Source organism: Tetrao urogallus, assembly GCF_951394365.1.
Source record: "Tetrao urogallus genome assembly, chromosome: 2".
In the NCBI taxonomy this organism is placed as follows: Eukaryota; Metazoa; Chordata; class Aves; order Galliformes; family Phasianidae; genus Tetrao; species Tetrao urogallus.
In genome coordinates, this window is record NC_136814.1 from 108570053 (window position 1) to 108583613 (window position 13561).

At 47.3% G+C, this 13561-nt stretch overlaps 1 protein-coding gene across 2 annotated transcripts in view; it reads right to left on the bottom strand.

Annotated features, from left to right (window-relative positions):
* Positions 1–13561, bottom strand: part of RCAN2 (regulator of calcineurin 2) — a gene marked incomplete at both ends in the record, with an annotated part of 71733 nt that overhangs the window by 18471 nt on the left and 39701 nt on the right. The window lies entirely within an intron of this gene.

Consider the following 13561-nt stretch of genomic DNA (forward strand, 5'->3'; position numbering starts at 1 on the left):
TGTAGAGACGCCGCTCTGCTCCCTGACTGCTGTGCTGGACGCTGTTTTGGGCAGCATTTATTTGTTTATGCTTGTATTTGGCAGGGAGGGAAAAAGAAAAAAGGAAGAGCAAGTTTGGGAAGGACCGAAAGCAATTCCTGCATTTCCAAAAATCGGCTTTGCATTTTGGCTTGAGAATGATAAAATAATGATAGTAATCCAGCAGTAAGCAAAGATTCCAGCAGGCTGCCCTGCTATGAGCACTTGGTGTGTTCAGCTGTTTGCTTGGTTTTCTTAATTATTTTATTTAAGAATTCAAGCAGTAAATGAGAAAATAAGGTACAGAGTGAACTCCAAGGAGCTGTTCTGCATTGGATTTAAGAACACAGCCAGTAAGACACCAGCTATCAATTCTGTTTATTGCTGGAGACATTTGAACCCAACAGCTAATTGGCAGCACAACAAATTGCTGTGCATATATCTAGCCTGCATCAGTAATTCTTAAATTACCTATTACCTTAATTGAGCAAACAAAGGTGTGGAAGAAAAATGACCTCAATCAGAATGATAGAATAGCTCAGGTAGGAAATGCCCCTAAAGATGATGGAGTCCAACCGCAGCCCAACCATCCCACCCCAACTCTACCAGCCCTCCGCTAAATCATGGCCCTGAGCACCACATCCAAACGGTTTGAAACACAGCCAGGGATGGGGACTCCACCACCTCCCTGGGCAGCCCATGGCAGTGCTTAGCAGCCCTTTCTGCACAGAAGTGTTTCCTGACGTCCAACCTCAACCTCCCCTGGCACCACTGGAGGCCATTTCCCCTCGTCCTGTCACCAGTGAGCAGAGACCAACCCCGCTCTGCTGCACTCACTTCCAGGTACTGGCAGAGAGCAACCAGGTCTCCCCTCAGCCTCCTCTTCCCCAGCCCAAACAGCCCCAGTTCCTTCAGTTGCTGAAGGAATCTTCAGTGATCTTTGAAAACTTAAGAGTCACCTCCGCTCTCCATTTCCCACGCCCATTCAGGAGCACGGTCCTTCTATAAGCACACAGAAATCCAGTTGGAAAGCTGGCTGGTCTAGAAGCTCCATCTCTGCAAAGTTGGCCCTGCGTGTGTTGGAGTGCCAAGGGATGCAGTCAGAACCCCAGTGGGCAGAAGCAGAATATAAGAATGAAAGAAAGAAAACACTCAGGAGATGAAGAAATTTGTTTCATTTATGCACTTGGAGATGTAATGTTGTAAAACATCCATAAAATACATGCTATTTGTTCCCTGCCTTTGCCAAACCAGTTAAGTAGAAAAATAAACAAGAAAAAGCCATGGGACAGTTTAAACAAATAAAATGCTTGCCTTGCCCATTCCTGATTTACTGCTTCGCCTACAGTGATCAACATTTACAGCTTTTCAGCTGTTTCTCATCACAGTCATGGGGAATGCTCTTTCTTTTCCAGTCCCAGTGCAAAATGCAAACAAATGCAAACTGTGCTAACATGATTAGAAATGTAGTTTTAGCCTGTCTGGATTCAGAAAGGACAGAAAGCCTGGACAAGAGAAGCTGCGGGGTGACCTCAGTGCAGCCTGCAGTACCTAAAGGGAGCCTGCAGACAGGAGGGGAGACAGCTCTTGGAAAGGGGAGATGGCAGCAGGACAAGGGGAAATGGTTTGGAGTTGAGGGAGGGCAGCTGGAGGTTGGATGTGAGGGGGAAGTTGTGTGCTGTGAGAGTGGTGAGGTGCTGGAACAGCTGCCCAGAGAGGCTGTGATGCCCCGTCCATCCCTGGAGGTGTTCAAGGCCAGGTTGGATGGGGCCCTGGGCAGCCTGGGCTGCTGTGAAATGGGGAGGTTGGTGGCCCTGCATGGCACAGGGGGGTTGGAGCTTCGTGATCCTTGAGGTCCCTTCCAACCCAAACCATTCTGTGATTCTGTGATTCTATGAAAATCAGTGCTGAAAGTGCTGAAATAGGGGGTCCCCTATTAAAAGCAAACAGGCAGGATAGGAGAAGAAAATCTCTAGCTCCTTCGTGAACTGTCTAGATTTAATATTTAACAACTGGAAAAATTACTGACCCACCAACACACATTCTTAGAAGCTCAAATCCCTTCTGAAACAGACCTTCAAAAAACAATAAACAGCTGAGCAGAGGCAGAAACGTAGCAGTCAGTTTGCACCCAAGGGCTTTGCACCTCTGCACTAAGGCACAAAACAAAGGCCTCACCTCCTCCCCTGCCATTCTCTGTAATTACAGCACAAAACATGCAGCACTGTGACCACAGTCTAACACTCCCATTGCACTGTTTTACTGTTCCGTATTCTTGCCAGACTGCCTGGACCATCTGTCATTCTGTCTTACACTTAGTTTGTAAATTGTTCAAGCAGCTCTGTTTGCTGTTTACATCTGAGCAGCTCCTAAAGCTAAGTCAGGAGCCTCAGTGCACAAGAAAACACAGCGAGAGCAGCAGCGGGCTGCTGCCAACCAAGGGACTCGATGCAGCAAAAATGGTAAGTGAATGGTGTTTCAAGGCTAATGCTATCCACAAGTGTTCTGTGTCAGTACCTTTCATCAGAAACAAATGTGGAAGGATGAGGAAGAAAGAAAACTAAGAAAAAAATCAAGCGTGGGTTGGATAAGAACAGGGGTGTATGGAGATGAGTGTTGTGCTTACACACAGTGCAGAGGGAGGGAGATGGGAAGCCCTTCCAGGAGCCATTCCAGAAATGTTCTGCCCTGTGCAGCTCAGCGTGGTGATGAATGGGATCCAGCTGCTCCCACAGCCATGCACTGTGACCCAACGGCACCAAAGCAACGCTGCTTGATGGGCTGCATAAGGACGTGGGGGTTCAGAACACACGAGAGATGCTTACAGCACAACACAGCACACCTGCCTGCATCTGTGCCTGGTTAGTGCAGCGTGCCTCTCCACATTTTGCTAAAATGCAAAAAAAAGCTATCCATATCATTCTCTTGAGATGCTTTTCTTTGTTCTAGCTCCTGTTTCCTTTCCTAGATATTCAAATGGCCTAAATGGGGAAAAAAGGATGATGGAAGAGGAAAACAATGTTAAAGTATGTAAAAAATGAAGCTGTGCACAAAAGAATCGCAGGTGGTTGGGATGCTGCACTGACTGGAAGCAGACTATCAAATAAATTCCTTTTTATTATTACAGAGGATGCAGACTTCTCTCACAACAAGAACTACACTATGACAAAGTGCAAAGCCACCAGTGTGTGCATTTCTGTCTTCTCACAGGAAAAAGCAAAGGATAACTACAGGTAACCACCTGTTCCTCCTGCTTCCAGTGGCAGAACTTCCATGGCCTGCAGTGGTCCTGCATGTATGACTGCATGTCGTACTGGAAGAGGCCACAGTAAGACACTGCCACTACAGCATTCTGTCCCACTCCTTGGGTGCCCAAAGAGGAGCCCCGGATCAGCCACAATCTGCTGGATACAGTTGGTTTTAATGTGGTTTTCATTTTGGAAAGCTTAACTGTGAATTAATTCTGCAGGTCACAGCAGAAGATGGATGGAAAGCAAAGTTCTGTGCTATGAGAGTGGTGAGGTGCTGGAACAGCTGCCCAGAGAGGCTGTGATGCCCCGTCCATCCCTGGAGGTGTTCAAGGCCAGGTTGGATGGGGCCCTGGGCAGCCTGGGCTGCTGTGAAATGGGGAGGTTGGTGGCCCTGCATGGCACAGGGGGGTTGGAGCTTCGTGATCCTTGAGCTCCCTTCCAACCCAAACCATTCTGTGATTCTGTGATCTGCATGAACAAAGATCATACACTCTTCACTCTATGATGCTTTTATACTGTCACTGTAACATCCATTTCTCCACTCTCCTATGAAAAAAACAACGTTTTCCAGTTTGAATTTTGGTTAAAAAAAATGTGATTTGTACTTTGTGAGGTTGTTTTATCCCCAAAGACAGGTCACAGCCTTTGGGGGACTCCAACACCCTGAGCTGCTACAGCACTGAGAAACGCCCTGCACTGTTCTGTATACTAAGTGAAAAAAATCATAGAATCACAGAATGGCCAGAGTTGGAAGGGACCTCAAGGATCACGAAGCTCCAACCCCCCTGTGCCATGCTGGTACCAGTGTGTTCCATGGGGAGCACAGAGGCAGTGGTTTCTTCCTGTCTCTGTAGCCACGAGCACTGACCACTAGCAGACAGGATACAGAGGAGCGAATTTCAGTCTTGCAGTGCTATAATTGTTTTAGTGGGCAGGTGGAAGAAAGCCCAGGGTGAAAAAGCAAACGTTCCTGACCAAAGCGCTCCCATGTCATCTTTCAACCAACTGGATGATTTCCAGTTGGCACGGATTTTGTTTCAAAACAAGAACTGGAAAGTAGACTAATCCTATCTTACGGCTAAAAACAGCACTGCTTTTCATCAAAATCATTTTCATTTCCTGATGTGAAAAATATATCAGTAACAGCACGATATTAAAAGGATACCAGACCGGTATTATGAAACCAAAGCTGCTCTCTGTTAAGGCTCGTATCCAGAGCTGTTAGGGAGGCAGCAAGAAGGCAACAAAGGCAGTGGCTGGCAACCAGAAGGGTAACCAAGTGGGGACTCTGTTTTTTAATAATAAAACCAAGTAGGACATATAAAAATAGGTGGCACCCTGTAGAGTGCAGCTTCTTGCTGCATGGCACTGTTTGGCTATGTCTCTGTCTCCTGAAGTCATCCAATGGCACACAGGTCCATAGTCTGCATTTCAAGGAGTCTGACTTTGAAGTAAGCACTTGAGTTTGGTGCATCTACACTGTAAGTGACATAAAAATCCATGAGAACAGCAAGTCGAGAGGGTCCTGATGGCCCAGCCTGGTGTGCATGCACCCACCTGCAAAGCCCTGAGCTGCAGAGGCCTCGTTCATTAGAAGCTCCAGAACGGAATTTACACTTTTCAGTCTCAGTACAAATGGAGCTGAAGGTGCAGGTGTTCCAGTACTTAATCAGTACTGGATACTGAGATTCAATTAAGGACAAATGATCAACTAGAAGTGAACCCATTCAGCCTGTAAGTCCCTCAGCACAGCCACAGACTCCCTAAGAGGTACACAGACCATAAACCCAGTAGATCCAGGCTTGGTACAGATACACCTGCAATTTGGTAGAAAACATGTAGGGTCAGAGAAACGAAGAGCTTGAAAGCAATAGCAGTATCTTACAGGTAAGCCACAAAATAGTCACTGAAAATATGCTCATCTGCAGCTATTGTCTCCTATGTTTTACACACACTTGGCAACTCCCATTTATCAGTTCTCCCATATCTATACAAATTACTTTTCCCACAAAGTAAATTCTCCTGATCGAACACATTGGAACTTTCCGTGCATAAAATCCTTCATGCCCCTCTGCTCTTCTTGCTTCACACTATATAAAATAGTTACATCCTAAGCAGCACTTACAGCAAACATCTAGCCAATGACATTCAGAGATGTTTGTTACGTTTTGGATGCAGCAGGCATTGGGTCATCTGCTTCAGGACTGCTGCTGGATGCCAAGCAAACGTGTTCATCCCGCAGCACTCAGTGACTCTGAGGTCCTTCCCCTCAGCCCAAGAAATAGCACTGCTCTGGGAGCTAGGACCATGTGCAGCTTAAATCTCTGCTGTAAATCACTGTCGCTTTTCAACACTTCCAGCCTGGTTATCTGCTATGAAAGCAAGAAAAAGACATCTCAAAACCTTTCATCTTTATTCATTCACCATTAAAAAAAAATCAACCTCCCAAATCTCTAAAACTTAAGTACATCAGTAATTTACTTCTGCCTAACAGAAGCAGCGTGCTTGTTACTATTATGGCCCCTTGTTTGGCTTTGATCCCAGCTGATATCATTAATAAGAAAGTAGTTTCTCTTTCCTTCAGTTCAGGGATGTGGTGCTGGTTCAGGGCCCAGCAGCAGCCTGCAGGAAGCCGGCTGGTCGCACAGCCCTGCAGTCCAGCTGTTTGTAAAGCTAAAGGCAGTGCTTCTCAACTTGGTACTTTTCTTCTTAGGATCAGTAAACAAGACAATGATGACATCTCATTTTACAGACCAAAAATGTACCTCTGAAAAGCCTAACTAGGCTGAACAGACAACAGCCCACCTGCAGCAGCAAGCCTCAACCCTGCTGTGGCCACGTCAGCACAGAGCCCAGACTGACCAACTGCTGCTCCACAGGATCACCGTGAGTCCAAGAAGGTCTCAGCACTACTCACAGCCTGACAGTGCATTCAGCAACTGCCTGCCTGCTGCAAAGGACCCCGAGCATCAGGTGGGGCCACACTCCCACCCTCAGCAACAGCTTCACAAGCACTGCAAAGCCAGAGCTGGCACACTGCTCTTTAGGCAGTGCTTAAAACTTGTGCACCCACCTTATAGGAGCTACAAAGTGACAAAGCAATGACAGCCTGAGCACTGTGAAAGCACACCTCAAAATACCTCCTTTCCACATCTGCTTTATGCCACCTGCCCTGTTGCCTTGCCAAAGAACAAAGGTGGCTGATTTCACAGAATCATAGAATGGGTTGGGTTGGAAGGGACCTCAAGGATCACGAAGCTCCAACCCCCTGTGCCATGCAGGGCCACCAACCTCCCCATTTCACAGCAGCCCAGGCTGCCCAGGGCCCCATCCAACCTGGCCTCCAACACCTCCAGGGATGGACGGGGCATCACAGCCTCTCTGGGCAGCTGTTCCAGCACCTCACCACTCTCACAGCACACAACTTCCCCTGACATCCAGAGGAATGACATCAGAGGGATGGCTTTATTTTCACTGTTAGCCCATTATCTGTCCAACTCTTTATACAAACACACAAGAAATTGGTCATACATGAATTCTCTCTGCAGCACGATGTGCTGTCTTCCTGCTGTTAGTGGATCTGCACACTGTGCTCCTTCCTCTAAGGCATTACAGAGCTTTTCTTGCTCTCCTTAAAATTCACCAATATTTGAAGTCCATTTTGCGACGCACTGTTCACAGGTTGCCCAAGGAGGCTGTGGATGCCCCATCCCTGCAGGCATTCAAGGCCAGGCTGGATGTGGCTCTGGGCAGCCTGGGCTGCTGGTTGGCGACCTGCACACAGCAGGGGTTGGAGCTGGAGGAGCGCTGTGGGCCTTTGCAACCCAGGCCATGCTGGGATTCTAGGATTTGTAACTAGATTGTCACTTCACATATAAATCCCTGAAATGCTGATCTAGCCACAGCAAGTTCGTAATGTACGTCCCATCTGTCCTCTGCATCAGGATGGATAATGTGCATTACGCACTGAAAAGTGCCTTTTTAACTGCTAATTGTCGTGCCCTCCTTAGTGCTTGGATAATCTGCTCAGGAGACACTATTAAGCTCCGTAAGATTGGAGATGATGGCCTTACAAAGAAAATAACTTTCCTCACCCATCTGATCTCAGACTGTCTTTTCAGAAGCTCACTTCATCATCTTTTCCATCAGAAGTACTTGCCGTGAACAGTTTTTTCCATTAGCTGCTAACAATGAAATCTGAAATCAAACAGAAATTACCTGCGGCCATTTGCTGAAAGTAGTGTCACCCAGAATCACCCAGAACACTCTCACAATTTGGCACATTGCATCTCAACCTGTTTGGAAACTATCAAAAGTGCATACAGAGAGTCGTTCAGTAGTAGTATCGACTACTACATGGGACTAACAAGAAGGGAAAGCGGCTCCTCCTCACATTCTGAAAGATGAAGCAGAAAGGAAGACAGAGTAAAAATGTGTTGAAAATATAAGAGGTCCTGGTAAGGCTTACAAAGTACATTCTGCCACAGGCATGTGCAGCTTCATTCAGCCCCATCCAGCTGCTCAGTCCTGCGGGAGACACGTAATGGCAAAGCCTTCTGAGCAGCAAGATAAAAGGAGAGGGGCAGCAGCCAAGGAACATTGCGTGGAGGTTGTAACCTGGAGGCAGGAAGGGAGCCTCCAAAAGGTGCTGGGACACTGATGAACTTTCAAGATTAATTTACTTATTTATTATTTATCAGTGATACTACCCTGCTTAATCAACACAAGTTCACAGGGGAAAAATCCTGTTTAATTAACCTTACCTCCTCTGACCACCCTGCTGACCAAGGGAAGTCAGTTGATGCCACCTTTTTACATCTCACTAAAGACTTCCATACTGTTTCTGACAGGATCCTTCTGTAAAAAAAAGGCCAGTGTACAACAAGGCAAAGACCTACGGTAGGTGATGGATGAACACCTGGCTGACAGGCTGGGCTACAAAGGTTCCAGTAATGGGGTTACACCAAACTGGCAGCCAGTGGTGGGCTCCTGCAGGGCTGCATTTTAGGGCCTCTTCAACCTTTTCATCAGTGGCTTGGATGAAGGACTTGAAGGAACATTGGGTAAGACTGGATGGCACTAAATTGAGAGGAGCTGCTGACTCCTTTGAGGAAGAGGCCTTGTAAAGAGACCTTGACAAGTTGCACGCCTGGGAAATCTGCAGCTGGGATGGGGCAACGCTGGTGATAAGTACAGACCACGGGATGAGAGGCTGGAGAGCAGCCCTGCTCCTATGGCAGCGCTGAGGATCAATAAATTCTTTGCTATGAGAGTGGTGAGGTGCTGGAACAGCTGCCCAGAGAGGCTGTGATGCCCCGTCCATCCCTGGAGGTGTTGGAGGCCAGGTTGGATGGGGCCCTGGGCAGCCTGGGCTGCTGTGAAATGGGGAGGTTGGTGGCCCTGCATGGCACAGGGGGGTTGGAGCTTCGTGATCCTTGAGGTCCCTTCCAACCCAAACCATTCTGTGATTCTGTGATTCCGTGTGCTCAGGAACCAGCAGGCTGCTGAGGAACCAGCAGAGCCAGCCCTGCCTTGGGAGCACCAGACCCAGCACTGCCAGTGGGCCAGGGGAGGAAGGTCCCACTGTGCTCTGTGCAGCCTCACCTCCAGCACTGGGTGCAGTGTTGGGTGCCACAGTCCTGAAAGGACACGAAGCTGTTAGAGAGCATTCTGATGAGGGCTACAAAAGTGGAGAAGGGCCTCGAGGGGACATTTGAGGGGTGGCCAAGGCCCCTTAGGTGGCTGGGCCCCGAGCAGAGCAGGCTGACAGGAGGCCTTTCGGCGGCTGCAGCTCCTCACAGGGAGCATGGGGACACCAGACTCAGCCAGGTGGGGTTGGGTGCTGTGTGGGGCCTGGGGCTGGAATCGATGTCCTCCGGGGGGTTTGTGGTGACTCTGGGATCTGGTTTCCCACTGCACCAGTTGCTGCACGGGATCCTTCAGTGACAGTGGGGCTGCTTACACACAGCTAGTGCTGTCAAGGGCTTTTCTGAGCATCACCAGAAATACCAAATGAAGGCAATTAAATGCATCGTAGGAACACTGATGTTATGAGAAAGTGATCTGCTGTCAGAATTAACATGAACGAAGCAGAAAATAAAGTTCTTATCCAGGCAGAAAGCATAGGCTGGAGTCAAACTTATGGCTGTACATGCTTTGAGATGCACTGCCAAGGAGAAAAAGGGGGAAAGGTTTACTATTTGGCCAGAAAAAATAATAATTAAGCTTACACGTGCAGCCCCAGCACCAGTCTAAACATGTGGATGGACAGCAGAAAGCCCTGCAACAACTGAGCAGCAGTCAGCAGCAGTCAGCCGCTTTGCTTGGCCAGCTTCTCAGCCTTGGCAATGCGTGTTATTCAGCTGTCTGATAAACCCTGCTCCTCTTTTCGCTCAGCATCTCCTCACCAAGGAAGAATTCACTGCTTGAAATCACACTGTCATGGTTGTTGCATTCTGCATATGATGGTATCTTCCAAAGCAAATATGTTGCTTGGCATGTGAATGATGAAAACTTAGCAGATTATTTAGATATTAAAGGAAGAACCAGCCAACCATAAAGCATATCCATTAATCTACAGATAAAGTGTTTGTTAAAATAGAGATGGAACAGATGTTTGTCTGAAAAAATGCAGCTTCTCTCAACATCAAACCTTCGGTCGTGTTAAGAAGCAACAACTACTGGTAATGCTTGAGAGAAAACGAGGTGCATACGCAGAGCTGCAGAGGAAAATCACATCACTACAGACCTGAAACTTCTTTGGGAAAAAGAACTTCCCTGTCTCCTTCTCCCACAAAAACAAACCAACTAACCCAGAAGATCTGGGTCCTTTATTTGGATCATAAAAGATTTCACAAATGGAAAAGTTTATATAAAAATAACTATCAGGTACAGAAAACACGAACGGAAGAGGTTATAAAACAGGTCTTTTAGCTAACAGGATTCTTTTGGTAGTCCTGCTGCTGTTTGCTTCCTCCTTATCTCTAGTTTGTTGCAGTCTTATCACAGTGCAGCAGTCTCTTCCCATAAATCAAGGTTACACAGCTGAGGAGAAAAATCTGAAAAAGGGAATGCAGACACTGTGCAGACAAGACCTGCTTTCTGCCATTGGGCAGCTGCAGTACCCAGAGGGGCAGCAGCACTTTTCTCTACAGCTTTCTTCACTTGACGCCAACCTTAGAGCACTTCAGCTGCAAACCTCAGAACGTCTCTGAATGAGTCACTTTTACGAATGGAGAATGAAGTGGTGCTGAAAAACCTCAAGAGCCAAGGATTCATTTGTGCTAGAAAGGCATTTAGCCATACATCTAAACTTTGCACAACCATCCAGCTCCAACCCCCTGCTGTGTGCAGGTCGCCAACCAGCAGCCCAGGCTGCCCAGAGCCACATCCAGCCTGGCCTTGAATGCCTGCAGGGATGGGGCATCCACAGCCTCCTTGGGCAACCTGTGCCACTGCCTCACCACCCTCGGGGAGAAAAACTTCCTCCTCATATCCAACCCAAACCTCCCCTGTCTCACTTTAAAACCATTCCCCTTGTCCTATCACCACCCACCCTCACAAACAGCCGTTCCCCTCCTGTTTCTAAAGTACTGGAAGGTCACAATGAGGTCAACCTTCCACTCTAAATTACCTTACAGTCTTCAGATGCAAATTCCATCAGTCTGTGTCATTAGTTTGCCTTCTGTTTCCTTGTACCTTGCTGTCTCTATCCCATCATGCTGCCTGGCAGAATGGTACATGTGAAAATAACTGAAGATCATGAAGATGATCTTCCGGTTCTATGGGGTAAGAATTAATAATGTAAGTCTTGCTTAGAGTAGTAAGTATGAGCTTAAGTTCTCTGCCAGTATGTAAGTACTGTCTAGAATTTCTCTGCTAGAATTAAGATATTAATTAACTAATTAGCTATGTAACAAACATGATACAAAATGATTTTCTAGAGGTGCTGAAAGAGGAATCTCAATTATCCAGGTGTACTACAAAGCAGAACTGCACTCTATGATTTCCATGCCTGCCCTAAAGTTTGCCAATTCCTGGCACAGTACAGGCACAATACATACAGGCACAATACAGACAGCAGCACCTTCATCAGCGTGACCTCATTACTGGGCTACAAAAGGCAACTCAAAGCAACAGCGGGTAGAAAGCAAAAGGCCTGCTGCATGGCTTCATGGATGGCAAACCATGGGTGCGAGCACAGTGGCCGGCTGCCAGTTTCAGGCCCCCATACATGCCTCCGTTTGTCGAAAGGATGAGCCGCTCCATGTGCTGGAACTGCAAAGCTCTGCCTTCTGCGTTAAGTAATTATTCTCCCATTTCAGAGGCCAAATGGAAAAAGAGCATTTCTGAGTCTGGCTGCCAGATGCTAAGGGCACTGAGCCTACAGAATTAAGGTCATTTCCATGGGTGGAAGAGCAGCAAGAAGCTGAGCAGCTTCTCCATTCCAAACCCCGCAGTGCAGTCCTGTACTTCTGGGCCACTGCTCCAGAGAGCAGCAGCCCCAGCTCCATTACCAGCTGCTCTATGGAGCAAACACAAGCTAAGCACCTCTACTGTTGGCCTGGGGCAGCTCCTGGCCACAACAGCAGCACAGCCAGGCTGGATGTGGCTCTGGGCAGCCTGGGCTGTTGGTTGGCAACCTACACACAGCAGGGAGTTGGGACTGGATGAGCATCATGGGCCTCTGCAACCCAGGCCATGCTGTGATTCTATGGTTCTATGTAACTCTAGTTTTCAGTACTTGGGTCTTCCAGTTGAATGCAGGGACTGCTGTGCTTGCTTTTGATCTTTTCCTGCAACTTCCACACCCATCTCTTCTCAGAATGGCCTTCCTAGGGTCGCGGTTTAGTGGGCATGGTGGAGATGGGTCGAAGGTTGGACTAGATGATCACAGAGGTCTTTTCCAACCTTAATGATTCTACAATTCTTCCTTTCCAACCTTAAGTCTTGATGATTCCCTTATCAAAGTCAACACAAATACGGTGCGATCAGAACGGAGCCCTTTTTGCAAACAAAAACACCAGTGTCCTTTATGCTGAACTTGTAGCAGCTCTCCCCACCTTTAAAACACCAGCAGTGCTCAAGCTGCAACAAGGAGGATGCCCACACTGTGCCCCGGTGCTGGGCCCTGGCTGCAGAGCACTGCTGGCTGCCTGTGACGCCAGTTTGCTGGCTGGTAGGTGAAAACTGCTCTGCATGGAGCCGTGGGTCAGCGAGGACAGGCTGCTCTCAGCATCTCAGCCAGATGACTTCGAAGTCGACTTAGTGTTCCTAAGCTGCACTGCAGTCTGCAGTGCAGTCTCCAATGTAAATATGCCCAGAGCCTTTGCACTCACTTTGAACTCAGACATCAAGAATAAGACAGTTTTAACCAAGGCAAACAAAGCACAGAAAGACCAAGTAAAACGGCACACGAAAGGGATTTTGGTTCCCATAGCATCCCTGTAACCCTTTAGTTCACTGTTATCCCGTGCACTTCAAGCCACGCTTTCCAGATGCTGCAGTTTAAACCAGGTTACTCTAAGTCTCATCCAAGTCAATGGAAAGCTTTCTGCTGATTTTATGGAATCTAGATTTGCACTTCCTCACTGCTATTATTCCTTATTCAGAGGGTACAAGAAGATCCCTACACCTTGAATTTCTTGTGCAACCTGCTGTCAAACACCGCACTAAAAGAGCCGCTCCAGCTCTGAGTCTCTGTCAGTGCAGATTGATTTCTGAATTTCTCAATTTCAGTCTCTAATGAAAGAAGGCAGTAAGAACACACATTTTACCACTCAGAACAGCCCAGCAAATGCGTCCCGGTGCAGGCAGGCCCATCCTCCTCAGCCACTCCTCACAATTACTCTCTATCAGTTTCATCTCTGAACCCAATATTAAATTGGAAAGAGAAAACCTTTTAAATTAGCAGGACTCTCTTCTGGAACCTAAAAGCATTTGTAGAAGCATGTGTGATACCTAACCGACCAACAGGAATAAAAATCACAACCTCTGGCAAATGAAAACGTTTTTTCCAGACATTTCCGTTGACTTCAATGTACGACTCAGAGTTAAACAGAGAGGGGTTCTGAATTTGACCTCAAATTCGTACAGCCCCCACTTCATTATTTTCATACGAGGAGCACAGTAATCAGATTAGAAATTAAATGCCATCTGTATTGCCCTTTAAATAAAGTGCTGACTTGCACTGTATGATGCCTAGGAGCTCTTTCAGATGATCTGCGAAAAGCATACTTAAAATTCCTCTTTCAAACTTCATTTGCAGTGGTTTTCCCACGGTAATGTAATAA